This window comes from Magallana gigas, chromosome 4, assembly GCF_963853765.1.
Source record: "Magallana gigas chromosome 4, xbMagGiga1.1, whole genome shotgun sequence".
NCBI lineage: Eukaryota > Metazoa > Mollusca > Bivalvia > Ostreida > Ostreidae > Magallana > Magallana gigas.
The window spans coordinates 14,698,447-14,716,192 of record NC_088856.1 but is presented as its reverse complement, the minus strand read 5'-3'; positions in this window follow the sequence as shown (position 1 = coordinate 14,716,192).

The following is a 17,746-nucleotide window of genomic DNA, read 5'->3' as shown; positions in this document are numbered from 1 at the left end:
AAAGGAAGTGAACATGAAAAAATTATTTAGGGCTTAAATTTGTCTGTTTGATGTGTATAATGATATCTGAAAACCGTTTAGACAGAGCTTTCCTCAGTAAAAAGATATACCACTTAGAATAACTAATTCTTGCAATCAATGAGCGCTGCCATATTGTTAAAATCATTACCTCCCTGCTGGGTTATCTCTGAGCATCTAAGAGAGGGCAGCACTGATGCTGCCGTCAGTGAGACACATTGCATTTTTACACACGTTTAGTAACAGAGATAAAATGCCATCATCAAAATGTGAATGGAAACTTGAAAGGAATGTAAAGAGTTGTCATTTTAAACAGTGTTTATGGAGGAAGATTTTGGATCTCAGAATGATGCATTCCCACCAGCAGTTAATGTGACATGTAACTAGAATGGAATGTCCGTGGATCAGTGTTATTGTGACCTATTTTTTCTTGCACTCGGGAATTTCTTGTTTATGAGTTTGAACATTATGTGTGCTACATAAATGAGCACACAAGGTGCATTGCACAGCATCCTGACTTTTAAAAAGTGACTTAGTCCTGTTATTCTTCTGACAGCATAAACAGAACCGGCGTACATATCATCAAGATCTTATGTATAAAAAAAAAAAAACAAATCAGAAAAATTTCCAGGGCATTTAAATAAAAAGTAACGGTAAGAAACCCCACAAAGAAAATGAAATTACAATTTGATATTAATTTAAATTGAAATCTAAAAACAGCATTTTATTTATGTAAACACTGACTGCCACATCTCCGTACAAACATCTGGAATGTGATGGTCTTGTAATTTCACAAATTAATTTATCTATTCATTTTATTTACAAATCATAAATAGTTATCTGAGGTTCATTTATAGAAATGTACTAAATCCTTGTCTTCTCATGACAGTACACAAAATTTTTCTTCACATCAAGGCATTTTTTTTCTCCGTAACTTTTATAAACTTTGTACATAAACACTGGCCTAGTTCCAACATTGACCCAGTCAACAGCAGCAATGTGGCTTATCTACGTCAGAGAACAGATGCATGCTGGGGAATAATGGATAACCTCCATAAACCTTTCACTGAGAGTGTTAAATTGATAAAATCTCTTGATAGAAATAAACAAAAAAGTAACAGACCTCATTTTTAAGTTTCAAAAGGCTTTTAAAATTTATTAAGCAACAATTATATTTTTCATGTTCACTTCCTTTAACAGTGCTGCGCAGTTATGAATCTGCCAATTTTATTAAAATTTCAAGATATTTACTGACCAGTATATTTGTATTCGCTGTAAATATTGCTGCAAAATAATGCGTAATTGGAATTCACGATTGCCGATCTGCCCCGGCTTTTATTTTGTCCCGGCCCGGATTTGCTTACCCATTTTACCAAGACTCGTGTTCCATAATTCTAAAACGAGGTTCTTTGTTTAAAGCAGCCATGACACTATATGATAAACGGGTCGATCTGACAATGATGCATTTGTTTGTTTTGCAACAGTTCGTGTACGAAGGGAATCTTTGAAACATGCAAAATACATTGGTGCCGATTTTGTGAATTAAATTGAGGCTAAATATTTCAATGCGTTAACAGTTTTCACATATGACGGTGGTGTTAACTTGTTGTAATTTTCGTTTCGTTTTCATTTATGCTTTGTGTTAACCTGGGAAATGTCGCTTGTATTTCCTAATGTTTACGGAGCTTCTGTAAATCAAACAGTTTACTGTTTACCTGCGCAAATTAAGAAACATCTGATGTATTAAGAAAGAATTAATTAAAAATGCAATTCATTCAGGCTATCGGTAATTCGGTATCATCTTTTGTGTAATGGTAGAATAATGCAATATGTTTTGTTGAGATGCTCGGCAATTTCTCAAATTTATTCAGTTTAAATAGAGTTTAATATCGCTGACGGAAATATGTATAGGTATATACATCTATATGATTCATTTTGAAAAATAAATTATGTTCTTTATTTGTTATAGTGCATGATTCTTGTGTTTAATTGTTTACAAATTCTATTTACTTACCATATTTGAGTAAGCAAGATACAGAGATTTGCTCACAATTCTATGTTTGTACACAGATCTGAGGCCATTCATTTTTTTTTTCCATTTTAAATGCCGAATAGGAAATACCAACTTGAAGTTAAAAATCTTAAGCTGAATGTAATAAACGCATGTGAACAAAATATAACTCAAACCTAGCAAAATTTTGAGCTCATCTTGCTTATAATTCTACGATTGACGCTGAAATTTTGGTTGATCATTAGAAATTCTATATGAAGTAGAGTATGTTAAATACTTGTACACAAAAACATTAAAGAATGATATGCTGTATATAACTAATCTCTGGGACCCCCTCTTTTTACAATTAATGATGTGAAAATCATGACCCCGAGGGGTAGGGTGGGGACACAATTGGAGGGGGGGGGGGTCGTAGTTTAACAAAGGAATATAAAGATTAAATCTTTAAAAATCTTCTACTCAGAAACTAATCAGCCAGGAAAGCTGAAACTTGTGTGGAAGCATCCTCAGGTAGTTCAGATTCAAAGTTTTGAAAATTATGACCTCCGAGGCTAGGGTGTGCAACAATGGGGGGGGGGGGGGGGGGGGTAAAAGTTTTACATATGAATATATAGAGTAAATCTTTAAACATCTTCTTCTCAGAAACGAATCAGCCAGGAAAGCTGAAACTTGTGTGGAAGCATTCTAAGGTAGTGTAGATTGAAAGTTGTGAAAATCATGACCCCTGGGGGTAGGAGTCAAGACACAATGGAGGGTCAAAGTTTTACATAGGAATATATAGAGTAAATCTTTAAAAATCTTCTTCTCAGAAACTAATCAGCCAGGAAAGCTTAAACTTGTGTGAAAGTGTCCTCAGGTAGTGTAGATTAAAAGTTGTGAAAATCATGACCCCTGGTGGTAGGGTGGGGCCACAATGGGGGGGGGGGGTGTTAAAGTTTTACATAGGAATATATAGAGTAAATCTTTAAAAAATCTTCTTCTCAGAAACTAATCAGCCAGATGATTCTTTATAATTGTTAAGACTTTGGCTCCAGGACAATTCTTTGGCCTCACAAGAAGGTTCAGAGTTAGATGTAGCTAAAATATCCCATATATAAACAATTGTTAAGGATCTTTTTGAGAACTGCAATACTTAGCATATGATATGACTATAAAATCATCCTGTTAGAAAAGAGACTAATGATTATAAACATAAGAATATCCAGGGGGAAAAATGGATTTTATTTATACAGGATCTACATGTATTATTGTACATTTTCCAGATAGTTTGTATTATGACTCCATTAAACTGATTTTATTATACCTATTGTTCATTAGGTGAGCGATGTGACCCACGGGCCTCTTGTTTCATATGACGTCTAAACGTCAATAACGTCAATTTTGTACACTCAGGAAGTCACCACATAAGAAATCAAGCCTTCAAAATCCAACCAAAATTTAGGGTACAATGTAAGACTTTTAACTACACACGCAACATCACGTATTAAAAATTATTAGTTTTTCAAATTTATGCATTGATACACGAAATTGGAAACTTCGCGTGTAAGAAAAAGTCATAAAACCTCATATGTACCTACAAACAAGATGAACATCACTCCATTCAATATATTGACATGTTGCCATTATCCAACCGGAATGAATCCCTTTTATGGAACTGGGAAAAACTCCTATAAATGAACAATTTCTGCACAATTTTATTAGCTGAAAGAGTTCCAATCTCAATAAGAACTATCGGCTAAATTCTGTTTTTGTTTTTTTAAACAAGAGTTTAAATTTAAAGCAATTAATGTTCATTTATATTTATAAAATGAAGAATAGCAAAAATAATTGAAATGCAGAGTTAAATAATGCTATCTAAGAGGCAAAGAATTACAACTCTGTGACAAATGTTGCTGAAAGTACAACAATCGGGTGCGAAATTGAGATGCAGACATCAATTAAAAGGGTTTCCAGTGAGATACGAAGGCCCCGAGAAAATGTGCTTGTGAACTACATTTAATATTGTGCGGAAGGGGCTTTTCCACTTACACGGAAATGATGAAGGTGAAAAAATGTACAGCAGTTCATAGACCAAATGTAATGCCACATGCATAAAATTTCAGGGCTTGAAAATAAGAATATAACAAAGTGAGTGAGGAATATTACATAAGAATACTAGTATACATTAAGGTACTCCTTTCGATTGTTGTTTTGGGGTGGAGGCATACATAGCAAATATTGTAAACAGTAAACAGTAAATCAACAATTTTAACACGATGACAAGAAATTAATACACTGGGATATATAAACTTAGTATAAATTCACACCTGTTATTTCAATTGTCATTCACAATTAAGACATTTAGATATACTGATAAATTTGGATAATTATATACGTAAAAAGTATGAATAAGAAATAAACAAATGTAAAGACATGTACAAATCTTTACAGTGATTCACAATATGAATACATAATGAAAAGAAAAATCATAAATTAAACAAGCTTTTGCACGAGAGATAATCAAAATGGACAGGAATAGAGTTGTACATTTAGATATATTTACATCTACAAAGTATTAATCCCTCTATTTCTTACGAAATCTTATAGTTAATTTATAGCTCAATAGAAACAGCCAGATTGAAATCTACATGCCCCGTTCATCGATTGGTCTAAACATACAGCGACCCAAAAAAATATCACGGACTGCACGAAATAATCATGATGATGCCAGACTCTCAGTCTCACAGGAGACGATTAGGCTGTTCCTTTTAGCTAACCTACTTACGTACATTAACAGTAATTTATCGATTTTTACTTACTTTTCATAATCAAATTATTGATTTGTTAAGTAGAGATGTAAATATAAACAATAAAGTGCTTTCTTTGATGATTCATGCGGGTTATGATGGTAGCGATCATTGCAGAAAAAAACTAGATGCTGTCATTAGACAGTAATACCTGCACCAAGTGTTTGCCCTTAAATAACACTGTTTTGTACCAGTTTAATTAAAAATGAAGGCCACATGCAAACTCCGGTAAAACATTTAAAAATTATAATTTTCATAACTGAAGGATGAAATCCCTTCCCATATGATAATACACATGAGCAGCACATTATGTGCAATTTGGGGTTAAACTGTTTGCAGTGAATTTTCAGTTAATCAATAATCTTAACATTTCATGTCATAGAAAGTATAACGGTCTATATAATTATTACAAACAAAATTAAAAATTAAATTATGCCCCTCCCCGTGGCGGTTGCCAGTTTTAGATTTGCTTCTGTGTGCATACATATGTACATCATCGTGTGCACATATTTAGAGAAGGGGTGGGAGTGAGGGGTCCAGACCACCCCCCCCCCCCCTCCAATGAAAATTCATTTGATTTATATCAATTGTAAAATTACTAAAAATACACCTTGGACCCCAATGCTCTTACAGACATGTAAACGCTCTAACCCACTGCGCTTCAATGTTAGGTGACATTTAATTAATATTTAATATACTTTATTGTTTATCTCAATAGGAAGTATACATCACAATATGCAGGTGTCCTGCACCACCTTAAAGCTGTTATTTATACCTAATAAAATGGTGCAAGTGGATTTGAAGAATAGGTCATAAAAATACATGCATGTTACAAATATATAACTGATCTTTGTCTGAAGTTACGTGTACACAACACAGGTCTGCAGGTATCATTAGCGGGTACTAGTTTTACCCAGCTCTTCAATTAGATTGGTTCGCGTGTATACATACATGTCTGTGTTTTCCACATGCAGAAAAGGATTAGTTAAGATCAGCTAAAGGAATTCATTATTGTGTTTTAATTGGATTATCATTATGATGCTGACCAATATAGGTAAGCATAATACATGTAGCAGTAGCACAATATAATGAGATGCCAGCATACATAAGTTCTACTTTCACTTTCTAAATGTAATCTCCCTTTGACAGCATACTGTATCATACTCTTTTAATATTTAAATAAGCTTATCATCGTTACCTATCCTATCGCATTTGTAAAGTTTCTGACATTTAATTTGGTTGCAAAAGTTATTTTTTTCATTTGTCAGACTTGCACTATTGAGTTGATCCCATCTTGACCCTGTATAAACAATTTCTTATTAAATCTGTGTATTACATGTAATTAAGAAAGTGTACTAGACACTTAATTATCATTTTTATATGAGTTATAATAGGAAGGAAGGAGTAGTTCTTTCTTAATGTATTATAATGCATCAAATACAATGTAGGTCATGACCTTACGGGACTAGCTGTTCTGATCCCACGTACGAAACAGGAAAATGCAAAATATCTTCTAATGTCATTATGATGCATCAAATGGTGTAAAGTACATTAATGACCCCCAGGTGTTGTCTTTAACTCGCTTTGCCCGAGTAAGTGCATAGGAGAGTTGATTAAAATCAACTCCCAATAAAGTATTTTATCTTATTCATATGTTACAGTAGTGCTTGATCCATCTGGGTAATTTCTAGCCTAATGATCTCACTGCTTTGTTTAGGAGACTTTACAATTGCCCCAAATAGGCGAATACACATGCATATAACATTTTGTTTATAAATCTTAAAAATTGAATTAAGCAATTTCAAAATGTTAATGTGCATCAGGAGAGAAAAAGCAATCAAGAAATAATTTAAAATTTGCTACTGCACACATGTAAGAATGTATTAAGAAGACTGAATCTTAAGAACCGGGTTAGATGGGGAGGGGGGGGGGTGAATGTGGAGTATAAACATTTATAATTTGAATCATTTATTGTTATTAATTTTAGCTTGTCAATGAATACTAGTTATTGATCCCAAGGTAGAAATGAATAGTATAGAACAAAACACAAACTAATACATGTATATATACATAGGAAGAATTACAAAACATAGATGATTGATCTATATCTGGGTTCTTAAATTGAATCATATATCATGTACATATTATATTATTGTTTCTTTGTTCAAGGCATTTCAGATGGTATGTAGGTCATGATCCCAAGTGCTCTTCCTGAAATTATCAAATATCATAAAAACCATTGAGATCCCCACCTTAATCCAAAGATATTATTCCCCCTTAGGTCATGGCGCATCAGATCATTATGGCATGTAAGTCATGACCCTAAAGGTGTCAAAAGGGTGTGGGGTCTAACATTGAACCTTGAAGGAAGAATCGTAGACTCTATTTTAAATGGTAACTTGAAAACGGACAAAGATAATAATATAGGGTTTTCATAATCATATATTGACTGTTAGTGGCAATATATAGGATTTATTAGATCTGACCCCTGGGGTCATTCCCACCCCCCAGGAATTTGAAATTACCATATATCTCAGAAACTGTTATAATCATGACCCCTAAACCATATATATTCATGTTTCTGATGTCAAGGGGCAGCAAATGTTATGTACTCAGCTATGTTAAGGGCGTCCAAACAAAAATAGCGATATTTATCACATAAAATGTTAGCCTTTGAACAATCTTGGTATTCTACTCCAAACATTTGTTAAACAAAGTGATATTTTATCGATTATACAAATTCAATAATTTGTTATCGGATGAGCAATTTTTGAGTCTCTTTGGAATACCCTGTCACGTGATACTGCTAAAAATAGATGAACCAGGAATAATACGAAAAAATGCAAAGTGCAAGGGCATAACATTAACAAATATAGTTATTTCTGTTTCTAACTTGTGAAATGAACCTTCAAAATTTCGAAAAGTGCTGGGAGCTTAAAATATTCAAGTAAGAACAATTATTAAATTCAATGTAAACAGTGTATGAACAGCAATTTACTGGGATTTCCCGCAATTAACGCTTATTTATATGAAATGCGTAGCGACTTCATACAGCTCCCAGCACTTTTTGATATAATAGGGATACAATGGTAAGACATGGAAATTTTCAATATATTTGATCAAGTGTATGCCCTTGCACTACTGCATTTTATCTGACCCACTTCACTTTCAGCGTCATTTGCATGAAATTCAAACGCAACACTGACTAAGATCATGATTTAAATTTTCATTCTTAAAATAATTTAACGCTGTGAATTTCTCTAAAATAATGTTAAAATGTTGTTTCTGTTCACACCAATCATCATTATAAAATTGTTGAAATTGGAAAAACATAACTTCATCAGTTGCCTTTATTGGGGGGGGGGGTGTAAGTGTTGAGTGTAAGTGTTGAGTTTGTAATTTACACATTTATGTTTCATAATAATTTATGCTACTATGCTGGTGAATAAGTTCTTTTAATGTATAATCAGGTTTACTTGTAATCATAATTGATATTTTAGTACTAATTAAAGAAAGCAAGAAGAAACAATATATCAATATTATCAATTTATTTTGATAATCAACTTTACAAATACTATAGAGATTGCTTTTCTGTGACAAACTGTTCAACAAGACTAGTGTTTTCTGATTTTTAGTATTTTTCAGTCATACTGTGTAATTTAGGGTAATTGACAATTCTTCTTGCACACTACATGTTCTTCTCTTCTGTCTTTTTGATATAAGGAGGTAGTACAGTTGATAAGAAAACCAATACCTGAAATGATGAATATATATAAATTTCAAATTTCATTTCAATAGATATCAATGCAAATTATTATAATAGTTTACATTAGTGTAATTATCAATATGATATTAAAAAACAACAAACTATGCATGAAGTTGAATTTAGTGAGTAAAAGAAATATTTATATACATTTGTAGTACCTACTTTTTATCAACATCCCAAGAAGTGTTTTCAGTTCAGTGGACCATCTACTGCCTAAGTAACCTGAAAATGAATAATGTGTCATAATTAGCATTAAGCTATTGTGTTAAAAATAACATGAAAATGAAACATTACTCTATTATTGGGCATATTAATGGCGGTTTCAATTTCAGTGATATTACAACAGGCATAATCAAATGTTTATTTTTCAAATGTGTGGAAATTCAGTTTGAACACACTTTAATTTTGTCTTAAATAAAATAAATTAGATCTTCATAAAAGAAGGCTGAATAAAATAACACATTTCGATTTACTTAAACAAATTCCAATCTTGTCTATAATCATTCCAGATCCTCACAGTAATCTTTGTAGTGCTATGTAGTGCTAGCACATACAGTGTTTGGCCATGGACTTTTTTTTGTGTACTTTGAACATGGAGGAAATGCGATCTAATATTATCGCGATATGATAATGAGACCAGAAAAAAGCTACAATGAGCCCCAACGCTCTCTATGATCAAAACTAGCGAAACGCAGATCAATTACTCTGCCTGACTGAGTCACCAAACTGATGTCTGAACACAATATTACATGAAAAACAAATGTAAACAAGTTAACAAAATCGAAGCCGAGGAATTTCACTTCGTTTCCGATATTATATTATAAATAGGTAATATAAAACAATATCTAGGGGAAGTACAGATAAATCCTACCTTGTTCAGCTGAATCCTATGCCGATTTATGTCCACGCTGGTTGTAAACGAGTTAAATTCTGAGATATATCACTGAAGTCCACATGTTTATTCTGATCACAGCTGCAAGCGCCGGTGTGACGTAGTCAACCTCGACACGTCATCAGACGACTTAGGAATTTCATGATTTCGCGAGATATAAAGAATAGTTTATGATTTTATTTCAGTACACCTTTCTTGAACCATTCAAACCCAATAATTAATCATATTCATTTTGGTAGATGTTTGATAATTACCGAAATACCCATATCTCGTAAAATCTCATGAATAAGGGGCGGGGCTTATGCAAATTTTTCTAAATCACACGTGGTAGAATTCGTAGACCTTCCTTAACATAGCTGAGTAGGTCATGGGCCCTGTGGGTGGTCCTGACCCCCTCAAACAGCAAGTCCCTTAATATCTTCAAAGCAGTTGAGATCCCCACCCTTAAACCATATATATTCTTGTTCCTTGTGTCAAGGGGCATCAAACGGTATGTAGGTCATGGGCCCCAGGGGTGGTCATGACCCCCTCCAACAGGAAGTACACGAATATCTCGAAAACGGTTGAGATCCCCACCCCTTAACCATATATATTATTGATCCAAAGATATGTAGGTAATGGGCCTCAGGGTTAAATTTAATTTTTCAAAACCGTAATGCACATCTACATTGATCTATGGAACAGTTCCTATCATATCCCAAGATATGATGTGTCTATTCATTAAATCATAAAAGGAGTTCTAGGATCTATGTTTTTTTGAAGTGATAAACGTCAATTTTCTGCTACTTTTTGACTCCCTGGATGAAATTTATTTTTAAAACCTTACTGCACATCTATAGAACAGTCCCTATCATATCCCAAGATATGATGTGTCTATCCATTAAATCATAAGAGGAGTTCTGGGATCTATGTTTTTTTTTAGTGATAAACGTCAATTTTCTGCTACTATTTGACTCCCTGGGTGAAATTTAGATTTTTAAAATCTTATTGCACATCTATAGGACAGCCCCAATTATATCCCAAGAGATGACGTAGCTACCCCAAAAGTTGTAAGAGGAGTTCTGGGAACCTTACTTTTTTTGCCAAAAAACGTCATTTTTTGTTGCCCACTGATCCCCTTAATAAAGAAAATAATTATGGAACCTGATCACACTTCAATATGACACCCCCAATCATATTCTAGAAGATCATTTGGCTACTGCAAAAAGAAATTGACGTTTTTGAAACCAGTTTTTTTGTAAAAAAAAAAACCGTCATTTTTTTGCAATTAATTTACCCCCAGGACAAAATTGAAAATTCCGAAACCTTATTGTGCATCTATAGGATACCCTAAAACATATTCCAAGAGATGATTTGTCTACTGTTGAAAATGTAGGAGGAGTTCGAGGAAGAAGGTTTTTTGTGAAAAAACGTCATTTTTTACCAATTATTTGACCACCAGGACTACCAGAGAATTTTTGAAACCTTTTTACAAAACAACATGACACCCCAAATCAAACTCTAAGAGGTCAGATTGCTGGTTCATAAGATGTAAGAGCAGTTTGAGAAAGTAAAACGTGACAGACGGACAGGGCGGACGGACGGACGGACGGACGGAACAGAGTAACAACAATATACCCTTTCTTTAGAAAGTGCGGGTATAATTACATAACCCGTTAACGCGGGTTATGTATTTTTTCTGCAATACGTTACCTTCATATCCCGAATGAATCACCAAAGAAAGCATTTTATTGTTTAAATAACTTTTAAACCAGGTATTACAACGCACTTTGAAACATTACGCACTTTGTAGAAAAAAATTCAAAGGGCGTAAATTTGGTACCATGTCAGCACACTTTGAATTTTTTTTTCGAAGTTCATTGAAATCGTCGATATTAACACACTTTGAAAAAAAATTTGAGGGTTTTGTCGAAATAATTGATATTTTATATACAACTAGACTTTGACCCGTGCGTGCATATCGGACATTTACAAAATAAATACATCGACACACCGTATTGTTGACATTTGCATAACAATTAATGCTATAAGCCTACAATAATGCTATAATTTCACTACACTTTCCTTAGTTTGAATAATCTAACTGTGTTTCGGGAAAAGCCCTCACCACTGTTAGAATGCCTCCCTTATACCCGTAATGTAGCAGAAAATTGCAGAATCGCTCCGGAACGATTTTGGAGAAAGTTAATGAAGTTGTCTTGAAAATAACAGTCAAATTAATCACAACAAACCTTTTTTAAACTGCAAATACCTTTCAACTACAAATTTTAATCCACAGAATGGAAGAATTCAACACCTTTTCACCAACGTACACGTATTTTCTTTGTAAAACTGGGTCCATGGGACATTATTCATTTTTACGATAAAACACGTTCTATCTTCACTCTCCTAACAAATATAATGTAACTTTTTTTCACGTTATCAAATATTTTTTGTCATTACGAAGACAAAAGTAAGACTTAGTACTTAGTTGAAATGTATATTTGTTATTTCATACTTTCTATCATAAGAAATCATTAATATATATGAACAAAATATATAGCAAAAGTCCAGTGAAAATTTACCCATATTTGTATTATCATTTCTGAGTTTATCCATGCAGATGTACAGATGTGATATTGTGGAAACATAAACTAAAGATCCCGTTAGCGTGAATGTATTGCGCAAGCGCAAAATTTTAAAATCCAAAAAATCCAGGTGATTTCCGGGAATTTTTGAGGAATTTTCGTTGATTATTAATAAGCGAAGCTTAAGTGAGAAAAAATAAAAACAAATTGGTAATGTTCATGTACCAATGATGTTTAAAATATATAAAACAAAAGAGGGTATTCTTCCGATTCCTCGGTTTTAAAGACCAAAAATTCGAGTCTATTATTTTAATGTAGTAGTATAGATAGATTATTGTTATAACCTTGTTCAGCTCAAAAGGATATATTTAAAAAGGATATAAGAACTAAAAACCGTTTTTCGATTGGAATTTTTTTTCTCATCACATATGCTTATGTAGTTTGATAATTTACGCAAAAAAACAACAACTCGGGCGATTAGAATTATTCAAATATGACATAATCTTCACTGTTAGCAATTGCTTTTCCATTTTTATATTGGGCTCTGCCAGAAACGAAAATGATTTATGTTATAGCCAATTTAACATAATACCATTTTTTTCCGGATTGAGTTTGAAATTATACATAATTTTTCTGGATTGATTTTGAATTTTAGAATATTCTGGATTTCCGAATTCGGTTTTGTTATTAGAATTTTTCGCGGGTGCACGAACTGTTTAGAATTTTTTCCTAGTCCCTGTGCTGAACACCATTTACCATGTTTTCTATGTTTCTACGGGAGAAAACTAGTTTAACATGAAATTTGCGTGTGTATTGTTTTGTGCGGGAAGTTTTTACGGACCGCCTGAAGGCTGTCCGTTATTTGATATAGTTACATTTAGATAGGGTAACTGCGTTTCTGCAGGATGGTTGTTTTTTTTTTATATAGAATTGATATCATGCTTTTTATGAATTTAAAGTAAATTTGCATGTAGAAAAATGTTTTATGCCTTTAAGAAATATTACATTTTTTTTTTTGTTTTACTCGTAAATGTAAAGTGGGTCATAACTGTCGTGTAAGGTGCGATTTTACCAAGACTATAATCTTTTCGGAAAAGTTTTTCATTGTATCGGGATCGGTATACGGGACATTCTAAAGACCTGAAATGCAGAAGAATAAAACGTACGCTCAACTAGGACCTTGGGTCACCCGAAAATAGTTCTCCAAAATGAGTGTATTAATGAGCACGAATGGAACTCTTTTACAAGTGAAGATAAGAATGTAAATCTACTTTCTTTTTTTTATATATCCATAGGGAGACCACAGGTCACCTTACGTCCTAAAACAATGTCGTAATCATTTTGTTAATCAATACGGAAACAAAAGTTACAATATTGAGATTCGTCAGAAGTGATCCACTGTAGGGACCAGGGGTCACCTAATGTGTAATATGAATGGGGAGATGTTATCCGGTCATCTTATGACAATTTACAAGATTAATATTTACTGGAAGTCAGTCATTTTAGAGAAACCGGGGGTTAAATTAAGTGGAATGTTCGTTTGAGACCAGAGGTTACCTTAGGTCCTAAATATGAAGAGAGAAAAATAATTCGGTAATTAATAGAGCAGTGTCACTTTAAGTGAAATATTCATAATATGCCTAGAGGTCACATTATATTAGGACCTATGAATTCTATTAATCTATAGGGAAATTAGAGGTCCATGCAGGCACGTAGCATCAGTGGGGGGGGGGGGGGGGGGGGGGAATGTTCCCCCACGGATTAGGATTTTGAAGACTTTGGGGAACTTTTTTTTTTTTTGCTTGTCAAGAGTTTTAAGGTTTTTTGGATGACTCTGTCCCCCCCCCCCCCCCCCCCCCCCCACTTTCAAAAACGATGCTACGTGCCTAGAGATTTATAGCTTTTTAAGGATACAGATTCACCAGAGAAACAAGGGATCATTATAAAAACGATATCAATAGAGATCACCTTAGGTCCTGAATCAAGTGTTGTTATAATTTTGGTAATATATTGGAAGACCAAGTTCACCTAATGCCATTTTTGAAGATGGATAATCACTAAAAGTTCGCCACTGTAGGAGACTTCCTTAACCTTAAGTGGAACTTCAATAAGGAGACCCAACGTCACCCAAGGTCCTAAATCAATGAAATGATAGCCTTATTAATCTATATAGGAAGACCATTGATCACATTAAGTGAAATATCCAAAAAAAAGGCCAGAGGTCTGACCTTTATGCATTTTTGAAGATAGAGATTAATTCACCAGAAGCAACTGTAGGGAGACTAGTGGTCACCTTACTTTGAACACCAATAAAGAGAACAGAGGTTACCTTAGCTAACCAATTAAATAATTTTGTTAATCTAAAGTGAACCATTTATAATGACACCAGAGTTCATCTTTGGTCCTAGATCACTGAAGTAATAATTTTTTGTTAATCTTTAGGGAGACCAGAGGTCACATATTAAGGAGGTTCGATGATCGTGACCATTATATTGATCTCCTTTATAATAAAATTCTACAAAAAGATATAGTTTATAGCTTAAAACATAATTTCTAAAATTTAAGGTAGACCTGATGCTTTAACGTTCACCACCAAACTCTATCTTTAAAAAAATGTGTGAAGGAGGCTGCACCAGAAGGCATCCACTGTAGAGAATCCAGGGGTCACTTTAAATAGATTATCCAAAGGAAGACCAGAGGTCACTATAGGTCCGTTATAAATGTTGTGATAATTTTAATAATTTATAAGAAGACCAGGGATCACATTTTGTCATTTTTGAAGATGGAGGTTCACCAGAAGTCAGCCACTGTAAGGAGCCTAGAGGTCACCTTTGGTATTAAATCAATCAAATAAAAATGTTGTTCACCTATAGGGAGATCAGAGTTCATCTTATGTCATTTTACAAGATTTTACAAGGTGGAGGAGAGCTTCAACATAATTCAGCCACTGTAGGAAGACAAGGGGTCTTCTTAAGTAGAATATCCATTAGGAGACCAAAGGTAACCTTAGGTCTTTAACCAATAAAATAATTTTGTTAGTCTAAAGAGTATGGGTCACTTTAAGTAAACTATTCAAAATTACACCAGAGGCCATCTTAGGTCCTAGATCAATGAGGTAATAATTTGTGAATCTATAGAGAGACCAAAGGACACCTTAATGTAGTTTTGAAGATGGATATTCACCAAAAGTCAATCACTGTAAGAAGGCTAAATATCAAATTACATTCACAAGGAGACTAGAGGTCAACGTGGGTCTGATATCAATGGAGTAATAATTTTTATCTTTAGGGAGACCAGAGGTCACCTTATGTCATTTTATAGTATGGAGAGTCACCGGTCATTTGATGCATTTTGCAAATTGGAGATTAATCAGTCTTCATCCATTCATTGACTACCTGGTGTTACCTCAGATTATTTAACAAGATGGAGATTCACTAAGGTTATTCACTGTAGGATAACCATAGATCACCTTAGTTAAAAAAAAAAAAATAAGTGACGTCACCAATGGTTTTAGATTGATGTTGTAATTCTTTGAGTCAATATTGAGACCAGATTTAATAAATATTTTAATATACAAGGTGAAGATTTACCAAAGCCAGAGGTTACCTTATATTGGCATGGTCACGATTTTGGTCAAAAATCACCTTTCCTATTTTAATATTTACAATGCTTCAGTAAGGTATTCTTAATAAGCAACCGAAATTTGAGTGTAATTTGTTGAATTGTGAACAAGTTACAGAGCTTGAACTTCTTTGCAAAGTAAACAAAGCGTTTGTTTATATTTTAAATGTTAAAGTGCAAATTCCAATTTTAGACGTCAAATGAATGTGTTAAACGTTAGAAAATGTTTATTCCTAAAATAAGTTAAAAGATAGACAAATCAGGTTTACAATTTTTTACTCGTATATTGAACCAATGTAAACAAAAAACAGGGCACGAGCGTTGTGTAGATTACAAAGAATTCTCAGCTCTGTATCTTGCTTTCAACTCCACGAATGACTCTCAAATTTCATTTGATCATTCTCAGCTCAATTTTGCTCAACCACAGTAGGGTGACCTGGGCCCCCGTATGTCATTTTACACAATGAATAAATGAAATATGCCTAGGGGGACCAGAGGTAACCTAAGTTTTTTTTTATCACTGTTGTATTAACTTATATCAATAAGGAGATCTCGGGTCACCTTATGTCATATTACAGGATGGAGAGTCACCAGGTATCCACTGCAGGGTGCCCACAGGTCACCTTATATCATTTTACACAATGGAGAGTCACCGGTCAACCACTGTAGGGTGACCTGGGGTCCCCGTATGTCATTTTACACAATGAATAAATGAAATATGCCTAGGGGGACCAAAGGTAACCTATTTTTTTTTTATCACTGTTGTATTAATTCTTTATATCAATACGGTGCTCTCGGGTCACCTTATGTTATATAACAGGATGGAGAGTCACAAGTAATCCACTGCAGGGTGCCCACAGGTCACCTTATATCATTTTACACAATGGAGAGTCACCGGTCAACCACTGTAGGGTGACCTGGGGTCCCCGTATGTCATTTTACGCAATTAATAAATGAAATATGCCTAGGGTGACCAGAGGTAACCTAAGTTTTTTTTATCACTGTTGTATTAATTCTTTATATCAATACGGAGATCTCGGGTCACCTTATGTCATATAACAGGATGGAGAGTCACAAGTAATCCACTGCATGGTGCCCACAGGTCATCTTATATCATTTTACACAATGGAGAGTCACCGGTCAACCACTGTAGGGTGACCTGGGGTCCCCGTATGTCATTTTACGCAATTAATAAATGAAATATGCCTAGAGGGATCAGAGGTAACCTAAGTTTTTTTATCACTGTTGTATTAATTCTTTATATCAATACGGAGATCTCGGGTCACCTTATGTCATATTACAGGATGGAGAGTCACCAGTTATCCACTGCAGGGTGCTCATAGGTCACCTTATATCATTTTACACAATGGAGAGTCACCGGTCAACCACTGTATGGTGACCTGGGGTCCCCGTATGTCATTTTACGCAATTAATAAATGAAATATGCCTAGGGGGACCAGAGGTAACCCTGAGGTTTTTTTTATCACTGTTGTATTAATTCTTTATATCAATACGGAGATCTCGGGTCACCTTATGTTATATAACAGGATGGAGAGTCACAAGTAATCCACTGCAGGGTGCCCACAGGTCACCTTATATCATTTTACACAATGGAGAGTCACCGGTCAACCACTGTAGGGTGACCTGGGGTCCCCGTATGTCATTTTACGCAATTAATAAATGAAATATGCCTAGGGGGACCAGAGGTAACCTAACTTAATATCAATACGGAGATCTCAGGTCATCTTATGTCATATTACAGGATGGAGAGTCACCAGTTATCCACTGCAGGGTGCCCACAGGTCACCTTATATCATTTTACACAATTCAGAGTCACTCACCGGTCAACCACTGTAGGGTGACCTGGGGTCCCCGTATGTCATTTTACACAATGAATAAATGAAATATGCCTAGGGGGACCAAAGGTAACCTAAGTTTTTTTTATCACTGTTGTATTAATTTTTTATATCAATACGGTGATCTCGGGTCACCTAATGTTATATAACAGGATGGAGAGTCACCGGTCATCCACTGAAGGGTGCCCAAAGGTCACCTAATGTCATTTTACGCTATGGAGAGTGACCG